General features: G+C 43.5%; 1 long non-coding RNA gene across 1 annotated transcript in view; it reads left to right on the top strand.

Moving 5' to 3' along the window:
* Nucleotides 1–15,923, top strand: part of LOC148685861 (uncharacterized) — a 78,591-nt gene extending 62,668 nt beyond the window's left edge. The window contains exon 3 of the long non-coding RNA XR_015949838.1: nucleotides 14,696–15,923. This is a non-coding gene — a long non-coding RNA (uncharacterized LOC148685861). The remainder of the gene's footprint in view (nucleotides 1–14,695) is intronic.
* Nucleotides 15,924–16,248: the final 325 nt, after the last annotated feature.

Genomic DNA, 16,248 nt, shown 5'->3' with positions numbered 1-16,248 from the left:
GCTGAGAGTAGGTGAGTTATGAGTTCTCTGTTGTGTGAGTGTGTGTTATTGTCTTGGAAAATGTTCATGTATGTGAACATTTGGTCCACGAGTGCATGCAGTCCCTTCAGGAGAAAGGGCAGAATATAAATCCAATCAATTCAATTTCAGAGGCCATGATTGTTCGTGGTAACTATGTGACGCGAAGCTCTAACAATCAATAGGAGTTCATCCAAGTAAATGTGCTTTGGATCCAGATGCCAACCATCTGTGCGAAATATCTCACTGGAGTGGGGTCAATCAGAGGGAAGTGTTTGAATTAGCTTTAAGGCAGCCTTATGGTAATGACCCACTTTCAATCGAAAGTGGAAGTATTGTTTGTTTGCTGAAGCTGTTCTGCAGTTTGGACTACATTCAAGGACAACGTTTTATTTAGCTGATATAGTTTAGGGCCGTAAGATGATCTGAATTTCCAATTACAACAAAGGCAGGAAAAAAATGTACTGAAATTAACTATTTTTAAATGCTCTACGCTAGCTTTTAATAAACTCAGGCGCTGTGTTTGGGACGCAGTGGACTCAGCCATTGGATAGTTGCATGCCAAAATAAGATAAAAAGCAAAAAGCAAAATGGTACCACAATTAATCTGTAGCTATGAACAGTCCATTTCTGTAAGCTCAACTTAGATGTGAGGGAACAGAAAGATATTATTTATTAATTTTGTCAGTCACTTTATCTTACCCAAGGCAACTCAAAGTGACTTACAACCAACCAAACAGCATCCTCCCGAAGGCATGCAGTATACGGGAGGCACAGGGCTACGTTTTTCAGTAGAGAAGTTAGGCATTTATTACTATCTTATTTCTATCCCTGCCTTTTACCCAGAAAGATATTCAAGACCAGGCACCCCCAAACTGCGGCCCTCCAGATGTTTTGGCCTACAACTCCCATGATCCCTAGCTAACAGGACCAGTGGTCAGGGATGATGGGAATTGTAGTCCAAAACTTCTGGAGGGCCGAAGTTTGGGAATGCCTGTTCAAGACCATGAAAACTGGGCCTGTTTCCATCCCATCCGACATAGGTAAAGGTAAAGGGACCATTAGGTCCAGTCGTGACCAACTCTGGGGTTGTGCGCTCATCTCGCATTATTGGCCGAGGGAGCCGGTGTATAGCTTCCAGGTCATGTGGCCAGCATGACAAAGCCACTTCTGGCGAACCAGAGCAGCACACGGAAACACCGTTTACCTTCCCGCTATAGCGGTTCCTATTTATCTACTTGCATTTTGATGTGCTTTCGAACTGCTAGGTTGGCAGGAGCTGGGACCAAGCAACGGAAGCTCACCCCGTCACAGGGATTCGAACCGCCGACCTTCTGATCAGCAAGCCCTAGGCTCAGTGGTTTAGCCCACAGCGCCACCTGGGTCCCTCCCATCCGACATACACCTGCTCAACTTGGAAGGGTCTCAGGACCTCTGAAGTGGGATAATGGTGATGGAATAGGTCCTGTTTTTGTTTTTATTAATAAAAAAAAACCTCAGTAGAGGCAACACCAGATCACATGATGCACGCTGGCTCCACTGCTGCTGTCTTGAACTATTTGTTTGAGCAGGCAGCAAGGGGGTGCCTGGCCGAGTGGGAAACAAGTTTCAGCTACAGAAGTTGAAGAACAGAGCTGTGGCATTAGGGCGTGTCATTTAAAGATGGAAAATTCAGCACGCCCTACTGTGGCATGGCCTGCCCTGCACTCCATAAGCGAGCATCCTGGCCTCGGGTTCACCTGGCTGCTAGTGTGGAAGTCAGATTCCACTACCAGCACAGTTAGCTTATATATGTGGAATTGGGAAAGGGCACCATCTTGTCTTCTGGGCAGCAAAATATCGTTGTAGAGTGATAATTTGCTTTACCACGTTAGGAATCACTGCGCTCATCTTCACTGCAGCGTCCTCCTCTGTTCCCAAAGCGGCTTCTCCACACTCTCACGCTGCGTCTCAAAACATAGTGAGAGAAACTCTTTTCATGGTTCCAAGCGTCTCCTGATTTCCACCCTGCTTCTGATTTCCACCTCTTGGCTTATGTGTGTGCCCAGCCCTCTGCAAGGCAGGCAACTGAACTGTAAAATACACACTGTTGCTTATGACAACACCCCCCCTTTTAAAGACAACTTGGTGAATTTTAGTGATAGAGGGCACTCGGTATTAGATAGCTGAGTCTTCTCTCACACAGAGTGTACTTCTGTAGCTGTACTCCCATATAGCTAACCTACATGGCACTGAAACGGATTATCGTCAAATATGGGGGGCAGCCCTCTCTAAGGAGAAGGTAGGAAAATCCACCAAAAATGAGAACGTTTTTCACAGTGTGCTTTGGCACACATCAAAAGAAAGAGACCCGTGTAAAACAATTGGCTCTAACCGATGTTTGCAGACCTATTTGATTTTCACAGTGTGAAGAAAGAACTGGGTAAGCCTTAGTATTAATTACCATTTGCTATAAGTGCTGCAGAGCAGGTGGGAAGTGTCGTTCGGCTGAGCCACTACAAATTTGCGACATATTTGAAGCTTATTGCTATAAATCACTTGTTCTGAAGGGTGGGGGGTGGGGGGGGTGGGGAATAGTTCTCGGCTGTAAATTAAGTAGCATAAAATCACAGCCATGGAATTTTGCACAGTTTGATGGGGCTGAGCTGGAGAAGCAGGTGAGTTTAATGACTCTTAATATATTGAGAAAAATAAAAGTACTCTCGGGGAAAATGCCTCAACCTTCACCTGTACAACATCTTTCTAATGCCAGGTCCATTCATATTAAGTGGGTCTTACATTGCGGTGGGATGGGGGGGGGAGGTGGCAGTGTTCTGTTGTTTTGCAAGCTGTTCTCTGAAGCCACCCCCCAGCTCCTGATTGGATCCTGGAATGTCCCTTCTTTTGGTCTGGCACTCTGGCATGAGTCAGCAGGCATGTGCCAGAGTGCCAGACCAAAAGACACTTGTTTATTCAGTTTCAAGCTCTTGTGAGAATCACCTGGCTCCTGCAAGAGTTTGGGACCAAAAAACAAGCACCCCAATTTTGATCAGCAGGATGCATAGCTGCCAAGTCTCCCGTTTTCCCCGGGAAACCCCCGTTTTTACTTACCTTTTCCTGGTGGTCCTTTCTGATTTGCCCTTCTATGGGCACAAAAAATGGCCGCAGCCGGCTTCAAAAGTCGCATCTACGCATGACTGGAAGTGCGTAGATGCGACTTCCGGTGTCGGCGGCGGCCATTTTGGTGCCCATAGATGGGCGGGGCGACACCGGAAGTTGCGTCGACACACTTCCGGTCATGCGTAGAAGCTACTTTTGAAGCCAGCTGCGGCCATTTTTGGTGCCCATAGAAGGGCAAATCAACACTGGAAGTTACGTCGACACAACTTCCAGTGTCACACAGCTGCCGGTCCCGGATTCTGCAGTCCGGGACTTGGAAGGTAAGGCAGGATGTTGGAGAGTATGTTAAAGGGAGCCACAACCATGCTAAACTAGCCTGATAGTGGTTCAGTAATCTACCTTAGGTACATTAAGAATGCACTACACCCACTTACCTAAAAGTAAGACCCATTGAGTTCAATGAGGCCCATGTCTGAGTGGACATGTATAGGGTCCTGCTATAAAATACTTTTGATGTGCATTTGTGTCACAGAAGCAATTGAGGGCCCACACTTATTAGTCTCATTCAGTGGTAAGAGCCGCTATCTGATAACATATTTGCCCATCACAGCCTTGTTGATTTCAGGGTGGCAGATTTTCCGAGTATTAAAACCTGAAGTAGGGTTTTAGAAACGGCTAATGAATCCTGTGACCACACTAGCTGATAACTCTCTTTGGCCCCCTCTTCATTCTGATGCTCAGGAATATCAACTGCATCTGCTTTCCCACAAATCTATAATATTTAAGGATTGTTCATATTTTCAGAATCTTTGCCCATAGTGATGATGAAACTTATTATGGACAGCGCTTGCCACATTTTGACGAAGTTAATATGCTTTGTGCTAATAAAGTAGTGTTTTGTTTTTTGAAAGCACCCTGAAAACTCTTAAAAAATATGCACACAATAAGGCATTTGTGATCCAATGCTTATTCCTATTTTTAGTTTAAAAAGAATATAATTGGTTGAAGCTGCATTAGTTGAATTAGTTCCCATTGAAAACAATGAGAAAAGTTAACCACACAACTACTGTAAGTCTCGCTGATTTCAAAGAGAAGCAAATTCAACAAACTGAGCCTGAATCCAACCCAATATTTATTATTAATTTTTTTTAAAAAACTCTCATACACTAGATTAGGCACCCACAAATTTGTCCCCTTCAGATGTTTTTGGACTACAACTCCCATCATTCCTAGCTAACAAGACCAGTGGTCAGGGATGATGGGAACTGTAGTCCCAAAACATCTGGAGGGCCGAGTTTGGGGATGCCTGCACTAGATATTGTACAATAATTAAATTCAAAAGAATTTAATTATTGCCTGCAGGTTTTACAATATAAAAATAACTGAAATTGTGAAATACATTTAACTTATGCGAATAGGTCGCTATGATTATATAAATGTTGGTCAAGTGGTGGTTGTACTTTAAAATGTTGTACAAAAATCAAAGACAAACTTCCCCAGGTTGCAGTCTTATAATATAAAACTTGTTAGGGAGGAAAGGCAAGGCAAGGCAGTCAACCAGGAAAAGTTGGGATGAATAAAATGTCTTGAGGAGGTGTGAAAAAAGAGGATACAATCTGACACCAGGTGGAAAAATAGGAGCTGCAAGGGCGAGGGATGCAAGCAGGCAATATAGAGAGCAATATTTGGCTGAACTAGAAGGCAGTTAAGAATATGGTCCGTGAAAAGGGATGGAGGAGAAACAGCTAGTGAGAGAAAGCAAGATCATAAAAACATTTCAGAGGAAGTACACACAGCTTAGAATGAAGATGAGAAAAGAAAGGAAGGTTGTAAAGGGTGCGGTACAAAGGAGACATATAATCTGAATGATGACCAGAAAATATCATAGGAACATAGGAATTTGACTTATACCTGGTCAGGTTATTGATTCATCTGGTTCAGCATTGTCTACACTGGCTAGAAGCAACTATCCAAGATTTCAGAAGGGTTTCTCCCATGGAGATGCTGGGCATTGAAGCTGGGATCTTTTGCCTATGCTCTGCCACTGAGCCACACCCCATTCCAGTGAAGCAGCAGTAGCAGAGAGCCTGAAGAGTAGAAGCAGGAAGACCAGCCAAAATCATCCATGGGGGCAGGTAATAGGAAAATGAGCTAAAAATTCTGATAGAGTCTATCACTATCAATCATTATTTTTAAATCAATTTAAAAACTTGGGGAAAGCCTGGAAAATGGGAGAGATGGGCAAAAAGTAGTCAGAGAACTCCATAATTCCATGCTTTAAGAAGAACCACTAACAGCATTATCCAAAACAAGATAAAGTGATATTGAAAAGGACAGATTGCTTATCCTTTTGCCCACGTGTTATGGCTGAAGGGTCCATAATAGGCCATAACAAAAGGTGCCAAAACTGTCTAAGAAGCCAAGATGTTGCCATCCCTCTCTATGGACACAAAAGAGGGATGTGTGTGCCTATGGCAAATTTTGAAGGGTCATCTCATCCTCTTCATTTCTCTTCATCAGAGAAATGATTAGTTCTACACAGTGTGAGCTCTTTGGAAAGGTGAGCTCATAGTCTTCTAGACAAGATCAAGGGTTGGAAGGGAATAGAGACTGAAACAGGAAACTATGCACCAAAGGTCAGGCAGAAGATGAGTAATGGTAAGTGACCTTTTGTTATCGAAACTCCCAAGTTCATTTCCTTAGCCACCTCTCCTTTCCTACCTTCCCATCACGAGATGCAAGGTAACAAAAAAGAAACATTGTGTGCATTTGGGCAGTCTTGCCTCACCTCAGTGCAAGAATTAAAAACAACAGCATCCCGACCACATTCACATTTTGATAAATTGTGGGTTTGGTTTTTAAATATAAAATTGGAAGTCTGCAGCAAAGTTCTCTCTGGGTGTAAGCCAGAAGGATTGAAGGTCCCACTTGTTTTTATATGGTTCTTGGCATTGCAGAAAGCTGTGTGTACAGTAGGACACCGCAGGTGGCACGTAAAGTTAAAATGCTTTGTTTTACCCTTGACAAATAAGCAGAGATAGATTTAGGAATCCAGCCCAGACAGTAACTTCCTGCATTGGCAAGCTGGAAAACTTTTAATTGCACATGTTTTGTTGTAGAAACCAACTCGGAAAGGAAGTCCAGGCATGTGACTCTCAACCTAAAAGGAGGGACAGAATGTGTGAGCTCATGTGTGAAAAAAGGGAAACGTTACTGCTGTTTGCTGAGAGGTAACCAGTAAAGCTCCTTCTGACTCCTACCCATCCTCCACTGTCTTTGTCTCTGCCTATGAATTTGTACAGGGTACCACAAACGCATTAGTGTATCGCAAGCAGTTTTCATCACCAATATTGCTATTTTTTCCCCTCTAGAAGGTTTGCCACACAACAAAGGCTACATCCACAGATACATGGCAATACAGGTAGTTCATAGAATAGCAAGCAGCCTTCTTTCAGTATTAGTAGCATAATTAGTTGGGGATTGTTTGCTCATTCTGGATGTACTTTTCAGAGCACAACAGCTTTCCAGCCATTAAGAGGAAGGGAAAGGTACTTGTACTTTGATTTGCCCCCATAAAATGTAAAATCTGCCTGCCTTAGATTCAATTTCAATTACATAAAATCTCAGCCCAAATTAGAAGATGGTAATGAGAGGTGGAAAGTGGTTTGTTTGTATCATAAACCAACTGCCTGGGTTTAAAAAAAGAAAGAGGGAAAGCTGTTAAAAGGAAGGATTATATTTCTGGAAATTGGTTTTGTGTTATGTGTTTCGTCTGCTTTAGCTCCTGTCTACCAAAAAAAACACCCTATGATACAACGTATTTAACATTGAAATAACAGTGTCTCTGTCATGTATATCATAGGAAGCCATGTTATTTCCCAAAAAGCCTGTGTGCAGAAGCAGATTCCTTACTACTGTACTTCCAAACACTTGAGAAACAACAGAGCGCGGTGGTTAGAGTGCCAGGCTGGGACCAGAGACACTGGCTGCCCCCACAATATACATTTAAAGCAGTTCCGAGGCATGCCCTCCAAAACAACCCCATGAACCGTAGTTTGTTAAGGGTGCTGGGAATTATAGCTCTGTGAGATTTATTGCGAGGATAAAATGACCTGGAAGGGCGGCAAGGGGTGGGGAGCTCTGTGCATGACTTCAGCTCCTTAGAAGACAGCTGAAAATGTAATAAATGAGGTGGAAATTTGATATATCCCTATTTAATGTATGTGTATAGTATCCACATTCTATATGTGACGTTAGAAGAAGGCCTGGGTGTCCTGTATCCAAACCAGGGTTGGGAAACCTTTGGCCCACCAGATGTGGCCCCATAAAATGTTATGACATGACTTCTTGACTAATATTTAGTACCTTCTTGATTGGGACCAAGGGGATCTCCCTTGTGCTCGCTATCAGCTTATTATTTACTATGGGATGGAACACATTTTTCATTATAAGTATATACTATCATTATGGTATGTTCAAATATCACACATTCATCAACTTTCTTGCCTTGTCAACAAAGCATGGTTTGTCTGCTCTGAAATACGGCAATGACAGAAACCTCCGCTGCAGGAATAATTACATCATTGCACAACATCCGCAACTTATTTCCACTGTTTAAGCTCCCACATGTTGTTCTGATTTCCACTCTTCAGAAGGTATTTGTTCTTTTCATTGCTCCATGCCGTAAGTGGATGAGGTTCAGCTGGTTTGTTGATGTTATATAATATGGAATTCTCATATTAAGGCTTCTAAAATCATATGGGAATATTTTGCACCATGTCTTCGTCGTGATGCAGAATTACCAGGTATCATACAAAATGACTTAACAAGATATTAAATTACTGCTTCCCTTATGTCATTCCCCAAAGCCCTTATTTTTTTCACTTTTTTCCTCTTTTTTGTTTTTGTTTTTTGCATTGCACTATATTTATGAAGTGTGTGAATGTAATCAAGGAAAAACAACAACTGCAAGAGTTGTTTCTTTTGGGCCTGACCTTTATTTAGCTATATTTAAATCAACATATTTACCTCAAGGCTTTTGGAAACCAACTCTGCATTAACTGACATTTTACAATAAGGATAAGAATAGACTTAATAAAGCCACATAAATCTGAATCTGTAAATCAGGGCATGTTGAAGCAAATAAGGTAAAGCTTGCCTCACTTTAACCTCAAGCCAGTTGCTATTCTCAAACTTGGCCCAGATCCGAGAATAAGTTAATGCTGTGTTCAAAAGCACTTGAACCAGCAGCAAGTTGGGGACACAGAGGGAGGTTCTACTCAGAGTAGACCCATTGAGATGAAGGGACCTAACTATGTTATGTCTGTTAACTTCCATGGGTTTACTCTCAGTATGAGTAACATTGTGTACAAACCAGAATCTTGCCTTTTGCTCCCTCTCATGACCTTCTGCTATGGATGCTTTAGTTTACATTTCTGCCAACTCCACGATTCTCACAACCACAACCATGATCTACTCTGGTGGAGCTCTAGCTCAGGCATCCCCAAACTGCGGCCCTCCAGATGTTTTGGCCTACAACTCCTATGATCCCTAGCTAACAGGACCAGTGGTCGGGGAAGATGGGCCGCAGTTTGGGGATGCCTGCTCTAGCTGTTGGATGGGGCCTTTTCATGCAACTGTGCATATCACACCTGTTTGTGTACACAGTGTCTCCTAGCACAGGAGTGGCCTGTACAGAATCAACTCAGTATTGTCTCCGTATTGGTCCATCGAGCTCAGTATTGTCCAAACTGCCTGGGACGAGGCAGTGTTGGAGTTGTTGCTAGCTGTGCCAGCGGGGATCATGAAGTGTTTGAGTTTTGGCTTCCAAGTTGTGTGGAAGGTCATGTAGAGGGGACCTTCACTGTCATTACGAGTTCCTTGGCTCCTTCCATGTGCAGGCAGGTGAGCACTGCTCCAACACAGCCCTTGATGGATACGTACAACAGGTGGGGCTTCAAGGGATGCTAGTAGAGGTATCTGCCATTTGTATCTTTCCCCTTGCCAGGCTGAGCACACATTAGATATGGTGGTTGTTCCACCAGTGAATCAACATTGAATCCCTTCTCATTCTTGGTGCAATATGAGTACAGAATAGTGGTGTACATTTAACGCTTGAGACATATTGGGAGGAATTGAAGACAGTGCTGGATTAAATCCTGTGGAGGCCCCTGGGCAGTCAAACTCCGTGGGCAGGGGGCGGGGGGGGGGGGAGGCCATTGCAAATTATCTCCTAATACGTTTTTGATTTTACCAAACAACAATTTTAATAAACCAATTTTATTACACAAAACAAACACTATTTATATTGTTGTCATGGGCCCCCTAAAAGACCTGTGGCCCTTGGGTCAATGCCTACTCTGCCTATTTGGTAATCTGCCTTTGATTGAAGAAGCATTTCAGATTTCCAGGTGGAATGCTCTACCCAGGGCCGTCTTTAGCATATGTGCCGCTGGCTGCAAAGATTCACCCAGCACCCCCAAATTTAGTTTAGACCCCAAATGATTTTTTTATTATGTCAGACACCACACTTTTTAAACAAATTGCAAATTGTGTTATGAAATCATAACACAATTTGCAATGTTTAACTCGGGGTCAGCAGCACCTTTGACACGACTGATCTCGCGCGGCTTGCATGCAGCCGGCAGGCAGGTGGCGCGAGATCAGTCGTGTCAAAGGTGCCCCATGACCCCGCTGCCGCATAGCAGCTCAATACAATATGTAACACAATATTTTGTAAGAGTTAATTTTGCATGCACGGCACTGTTGAGAATGACAAGCACTGTCGTTGACTTGTCTGACAAGCGCCGCCATTGTGAATGACAAGCGTCACCACTGGCGCGGTGCATCTTTGGTAAATGAGCGCACAAAGTCGGAAGTCCTTTAGTGAAACAGTAGGTATACATCTCGGCAATACCTAGGTACCGTGTTTCTTTTAAAATAAGACACCGTCTTATATTTATTTTTCCTCAAAAAACAAACAAACACCACCACGTCTTATTTTCAGGGGATGTCTTTTTTTTTTTAAAAAAAGTATGGTACAGCATTATTAAGTATGGTACGGGGCTTTCTTGTGCTGCCCACTGAGCCTGCTGCCAGGTCCCGGGGCTTCACGCAGCACGGCTGAAGCTGCTGCCGGCTCCTGCGGCTTCGCGCACTGCCCTCTGAGCCTGCTGCCGGGTCCCGGGGCTTCACGCAGCACGGCTGAAGCTGCTGCCGGCTCCTGCGGCTTCGCGCACTGCCCGCTGAGCCTGCTGCCGGGTCCCGGGGCTTCACGCGGCATGGCTGAGGCTGCTGCCGGCTCCTGTGGCTTCGTGCGCCGCCTGCTGCCGGGTCCCGGGGCTTCACACGGTGTGGCTGAGGCTGCTGCCGGGTCATACGGCTTCGCGCAGCGTACGCCAAAGCTCCTGCTGGGTCCTCCCGGGGCTTCTGCCGGGCCCTCCCGGGGCTTCGCCTGGCGCGCGTTGAGGCTCCTGCCGGGTCCCGGGGCTTCACCTCTCTCTGGGTCCTGCTGGGTCGGGGCTCGGCTGTGGCGAGGACCTGCTCCCACTACCCAGTATGGCTTATTTTTGGGGTATGTCTTATATTTTTTGAACTCAAAAAAATCCTGCCATGGCTTATTTTGTTGGCACGTCTTATTTTATGAGAAACACGGTATATATGTATTTTGTTTTTCTAGCTTGATCAGAATTATTTATTATTTCATAACAGGTAGATAGTTAAGAGCTTAGGCGGCTTCAGGGGCGGGCGCCTGGTGCCACCCGAATTTGGTGCCGGGGTGCTCCACACCCCTTGCACCCCCGGGTAAAGACGGCCCTGGCTCTACCCTCTCCTCTCACTGTTCATTGTTCTGGGGTGTCCCCTGATTCCAAGCCATTGGGGGGTTGTGGGGATTGTGGGGAGGAAGCCTCATGGTGCTAGTGGAAGTCTTTGTGTTGGCTTCTATTCCTGGGACTCTTTTGTTGAATCCAACCCTTTGTCTTTCAACAAAACTTCAACGAAGAAACAATGAATTTTAAAGATATTTCTGACACTTTTTTATTCAAGGTAATTCATTGAAAAGTTTCTTTTGTGGAAATTCTGTACATGCTTTCTCCCAGGTCAGCGTGTACAGAACTGCAGCTTCAGTCTTCTCATTCGTGGTATTCTAAATAATGGAAATGTATAAAAGACATCATTTCACAAAAGTGTGGGAAAATATAGGATCAGATTTTGCCCTTTAGGTGATAAATGATCCAAGATATAGGATCAGATTTTGCCCTTTAAATGATAAAAAGTTATGCATGTTTGCTCAGTAAAAGGCAGTGGGACTTGTACTATTCTGCTCTCCATTGCAACCACAAAGTTTCATGGGACTTTAACCTGACTTGAATATTTCAACTTTTTCAAAGCAATTTTCATTGAACTTTTTGGGGGAGGACATAAAACCAGAGATGCTTTATAAGATACTTTCCTAGCCCTAAAATTCAAAACTATCATTCAGAGTTTTTCTCTGTCCAACATCTCATCTTAATGGTGCATGCCTCCACAGGGTCCTCCCTCTTCTTCAACCTTTCATTGTGCTGTTGGCAACGTATGAGCGCAATTGCTTTGTGATCTGAATATAATGTGCACTTGAATGCGTAGCCATGCTGGTTTGGAAAATATATATGCAGTGTCTAAAATTAATAAATCTGCTGAATTATTTATGTGGACGGAACATGCCAAATATTCAATAGCAATCATGGAACTAGACTGAATGGGTGTTTCAGTTTAATTACTGGTGTTTTTGAGTTTTCACATTTCCAAAGTCAAATATTTTGTGTGTTTCAAGGCACACACACACACACACACACACACACACACACAGAGAGAGAGAGAGAGAGAGAGAGAGAGAGAGAGAGTTAATGAAGTGATAACATTTTAGTGAGACTAGATAATGAATTTTTAGGACAGGAATATACCAGCCCATCATTTTAAAAAAAGGAAATTACAATACATAATGTACATGAAGCATCACTTTACTCACTGTGCTAGGAAGAAATATGAAGATTATTGAATAGTCTGTTACCTTATTGGGACAGCATGAAATATTGCAAGTTGTCTGTTGCTTCCTTCCTCTTAAACTTTGGCTGGTTGCCCAGCTGCAACATTATCTGGACGGGGGTGGACTAGCTTTTGTTGTGTATGAGCTGGTCACTTCCACGCTAGGCTACTGCAATGTATTGTATGTGGAGCTGCCTTTGAAGACAGCTCGGAAAACACAGTAAGTGTAAAATGTGGCACAAGAAGAAGGCACGAAAATGTAACATTGTTTCTAGCCTGACTGAACTAATTCCAGGTCTAATTCAAATTCCTTTGGACCCCTGTACCTAAAGAACCACCTCTCCCCATATGAACCTGCCTGCATCCTGAGATTATAATCTGAGATCCTTCTCTGTGTGTCACCTCCAAGGAAGTTCTGGGGATTGGGAGAAAGAGAATATTTTCTGTAGCAACTCTCTGTTTATGGAATTCTCTCCCTAGGAAGGCCTGCCAAGCCTTCATCCCGGTGCCAGGCAATTCTCCCCTAAGCAGCACCAATGAATGGATATTTTTATTCTGATTATGTATTTTATTCCTTTTAAAAAACATATTTTCTAGTGTATCATCTCTGCTATAACATCTGCCCATATGCTACTGGGCTAGGTTCAAGGTTATTGTGTTGATAAACAAAGCACTGAATAACTAGGAGCCAGGATACCTTAAAGTCCACCTGAGGCCTTATATCCTAGCTGAGATCACTGAGATCATCCAGAGGAGAGTTGTGAGCTTCCATCTGTGTTACAAAGGCTCAACTGCTCTCATCTAGAAGCCAGGCATTTAGTGTTTCCAGTCCCATGCTATGGAACACTTGTCTAGCAAGGATTCATCAGGCACCCTTCACTTTCCACTCCCAGGAATCCCTTGAAGACCTTTTATTTGTGCTGATGGTCCTTCACAGTTGCTTAAATTTTGATTAGCCATTCACCTTGATGATGATCTCTTTTTTTAATAAATAAATAAATAAATAAATTGTATTTTATGTTTTAGCCGTGCACACCACCACGATGACACAGTGGTATAGAAACACTTCTGTTAAATTAACAAATAAATTAATGTATTTTATTCTCGCAAATTGCTTTGGGGCCGTGTGCTGTGGAAAGCGATTTAGAAATTCAATCAGCTAACTCGCTAAACTCCTCCCGTCCCCATATTAGTGCTCCATTCCAACTTGGAGATTAAGGAACAACAGCCCTCCCATTGTCTAATCATATTGTGTAAGCCTGCAGGCATGACTGCTTTAAATGTAATTTTTGTATATGACCTGTTTTTTTAAAGGGTTGCTCCTGCTGCTGCTATTTAATTAATTTTTATTATCTGTCATTTTCCTGATATTGAATGAATTGTAAGCTAAGTGATTACTTTTTTTGGCTCCTGGAGTACAGTTTTAAGAAAGGAAAGGAATATCGGGTGCTTTAAATCAAAAGGAGCATCATAGAATTAAGATGCATGGGACATGTAAGGCTGCACGAGGAAGGCAGTTGCTATGTAAATAGCTTCTCATGACAGGGTAACAAAGCAGGTTTTGATTACCTAGTTGAACAGAAGAACACCTATTCCCACAGATGGAAGACCTTTCTGTGTTACTGCAAGAAACCGGTTTAACTCCTTTGCGTGCTGTAAACATCCAGAAGATGTAGCTTGTCTTCAGAACTCCAGCTGGCTTCACTTGTGGTTAGTCAGAATCCAGTGATGTAGTGTGGGTTGCCAGGGCCCAGGGCACTGTGGAACATTAGCATGGGTACCAAGAGGAAGTTTTACAAGGCAAGGTTTGGCGATCCCGCATGCGGCTGAAATGGAAGTTTGGAAAAAGTAAATAACCCTGAAATCGGAGGTGGACAGAAAAGGAAATACAACTTTCTGTTTGTTTGATAATTTGTTTGTTTGGGGCGAGTCCGTGCAATGGATCATTTCTTTTAGAAGAGGCCCCTTCTGAACCCAAGGAGGTGGGAATCACAGCATGGAAGAGGGCAGCAGCAAGCTGGGAAGGGCCAGGATTTTTTTCTTTTGAAATGAGTGCTAACCTTCTGCTAGATTCCACTAGTTTCCCAGAAATGGCTCTTACGTTGTGTGAAATATCACATCAAATGTGGGAATTACCAGGTAAGAAAGTGTCAGGAAAACAGAACGAAGTCCTTTCTGTATGTAGCCTGGGTTACTGTAAGATGTCAGGGTGAGAGACCAGATGGGAAAAGGAACACAGGAACTTGCATTATAGCAGGTCAGAGTATTTGCATCAACTACCACTTAGTGCTTAAAAATTGTTTATGCCATGGATTGAACCCAGGACCTTGTGTGTACCAATAAATAAATAAATAAATAAACAAACACTAATAGTTTGAACCTGAAACAATCTCTCTCTCTCTCTCTCTCTCTCTCTCTCTCTCTCTCTCTCTCTCTCTCTCTCTCTCTCTCTCTCTCTCTCTCTCCTCTCTCTCTCCCTCTCCCTCTCCCTCTCCCTCTCCCTCTCCCTCTCCCTCTCCCTCTCCCTCTCCCTCTCCCTCTCCCTCTCCCCCAGGAAGAGATTTTTCTCCAGCATGGCTACAGTTATCCTGGGAAATAAACTCCTTCTAGCCAAGAGGAATGTCCTCCCCAAGAATTATTTTCTAAAGCAATCCACCCTACAACGGGCCAAAGATCATGTCACCCAACTGTTGCAGGGTGTACTGTTCCAGCATATTTGCTGCAGTTGTAGACACTGAACTCTAGAGGAAAGCCATAGGAGTTCAAATGTTTTGTCACGCATGTCAGAGAAATGAAAAGCTTCACTGAGCATCTGCTTTCTTCTGTATCCTGGATGCCTATATAGGTGCATTATTCATCGGATCTGTGTCTATGAAGAATGCTAGATTGACAGCCACCGGGACAAAAGGTCTGTGCTTCATGAAAACAGGTAGCACAAATATCTGCATTTCAAGTATTTCTGCTATTCCCATAGAAAACAATTGGTTCACCATATTAAAGTTTAATAGCCATCTCAGCAAAACAAAACACCACTGCTGCTGTAGTAGTTTTGACCTAATTAGCTGACAGGAGTGATTGTTGCCAAAGTTCCTAATTATCTGGTTCAAAATATGAATTTGCTCAGCTTCTAATGTTTGATTCCTGATTGACTGGCATTTCCTCCAGAGGTTCTTGCTCCAAAATGAGATTCACATGTGTAGTAGTTAAGAGTTCAGCAGACCACAGGCACCCAAAGCCAATTTATTGGAAGCTACTTGGGCAAAAGTTCTTAAATATTAAGCCTACTTTTACTGTAATGTTCATTGCTGTGGGTTACGTGATGAGTCTGGGCACCACAGTTCAAGAAGGATACTGACAAGCTGGAACGTGTCCAGAAGAGGGCAACCAAAATGGCCAAAGGCCTGGAAACGATGCCTTATGAGGAATGGCTTAGGGAGCTGGGTATGTTTAGCCTGGAGAAGAGAAGGTTAAGGGGTGAGATGATAGCCATGTTCAAATATATAAAAGGATGTCATATAGAGGAGGGTGAAAGGTTGTTTTCTGCTGCTCCAGAGAAGCGGACACGGAGCAATGGATTCAAACTACAAGAAAGAAGATTCCACCTAAACATTAGGGAGAACTTCCTGACAGTAAGAGCTGTTCGACAGTGGAATTTGCTGCCAAGAAGTGTGGTGGAGTCTCCTTCTTTGGAAGTCTTTAAGCGGAGGCTTGACAGCCATATGTCAAGAATGCTTTGATGGTGTTTCCTGCTTGGCAGAGGGTTGGACTGGATGGCCCTTGTGGTCTCTTCCAACTCTATGATTCTATGAGTCGGTCAAGCAGTTTTCTGCTTTTGTTGGTATGTTCATTCCAGTTCTCTCAGCTGTTTTTTTTTTGGGGGGGGACCCCCACAAAACCTTCTCTCTCCCATATTATCTCCCAACATTGTGGTTGTTTTGGTGGTGGCTGACTTTTAAATAGCCCTCCATCATGAGTGGTATTGTTGGTAAGTCTAAATCCCAGGGGAGTCCAAATGGTACAACAATACGATGAAGCTGTGAATTTCCCAGGATTCCAGGTGCCTGGGATGCTCTCCACGGATGCTTCCCACGCCAGCTCTCTGCTGCA

Source organism: Zootoca vivipara, chromosome 4 (assembly GCF_965207765.1).
Source record: "Zootoca vivipara chromosome 4, rZooViv2.hap1.1, whole genome shotgun sequence".
Taxonomy (NCBI): Eukaryota; Metazoa; Chordata; class Lepidosauria; order Squamata; family Lacertidae; genus Zootoca; species Zootoca vivipara.
This window is presented reverse-complemented; position numbering and strand designations above follow the sequence as displayed.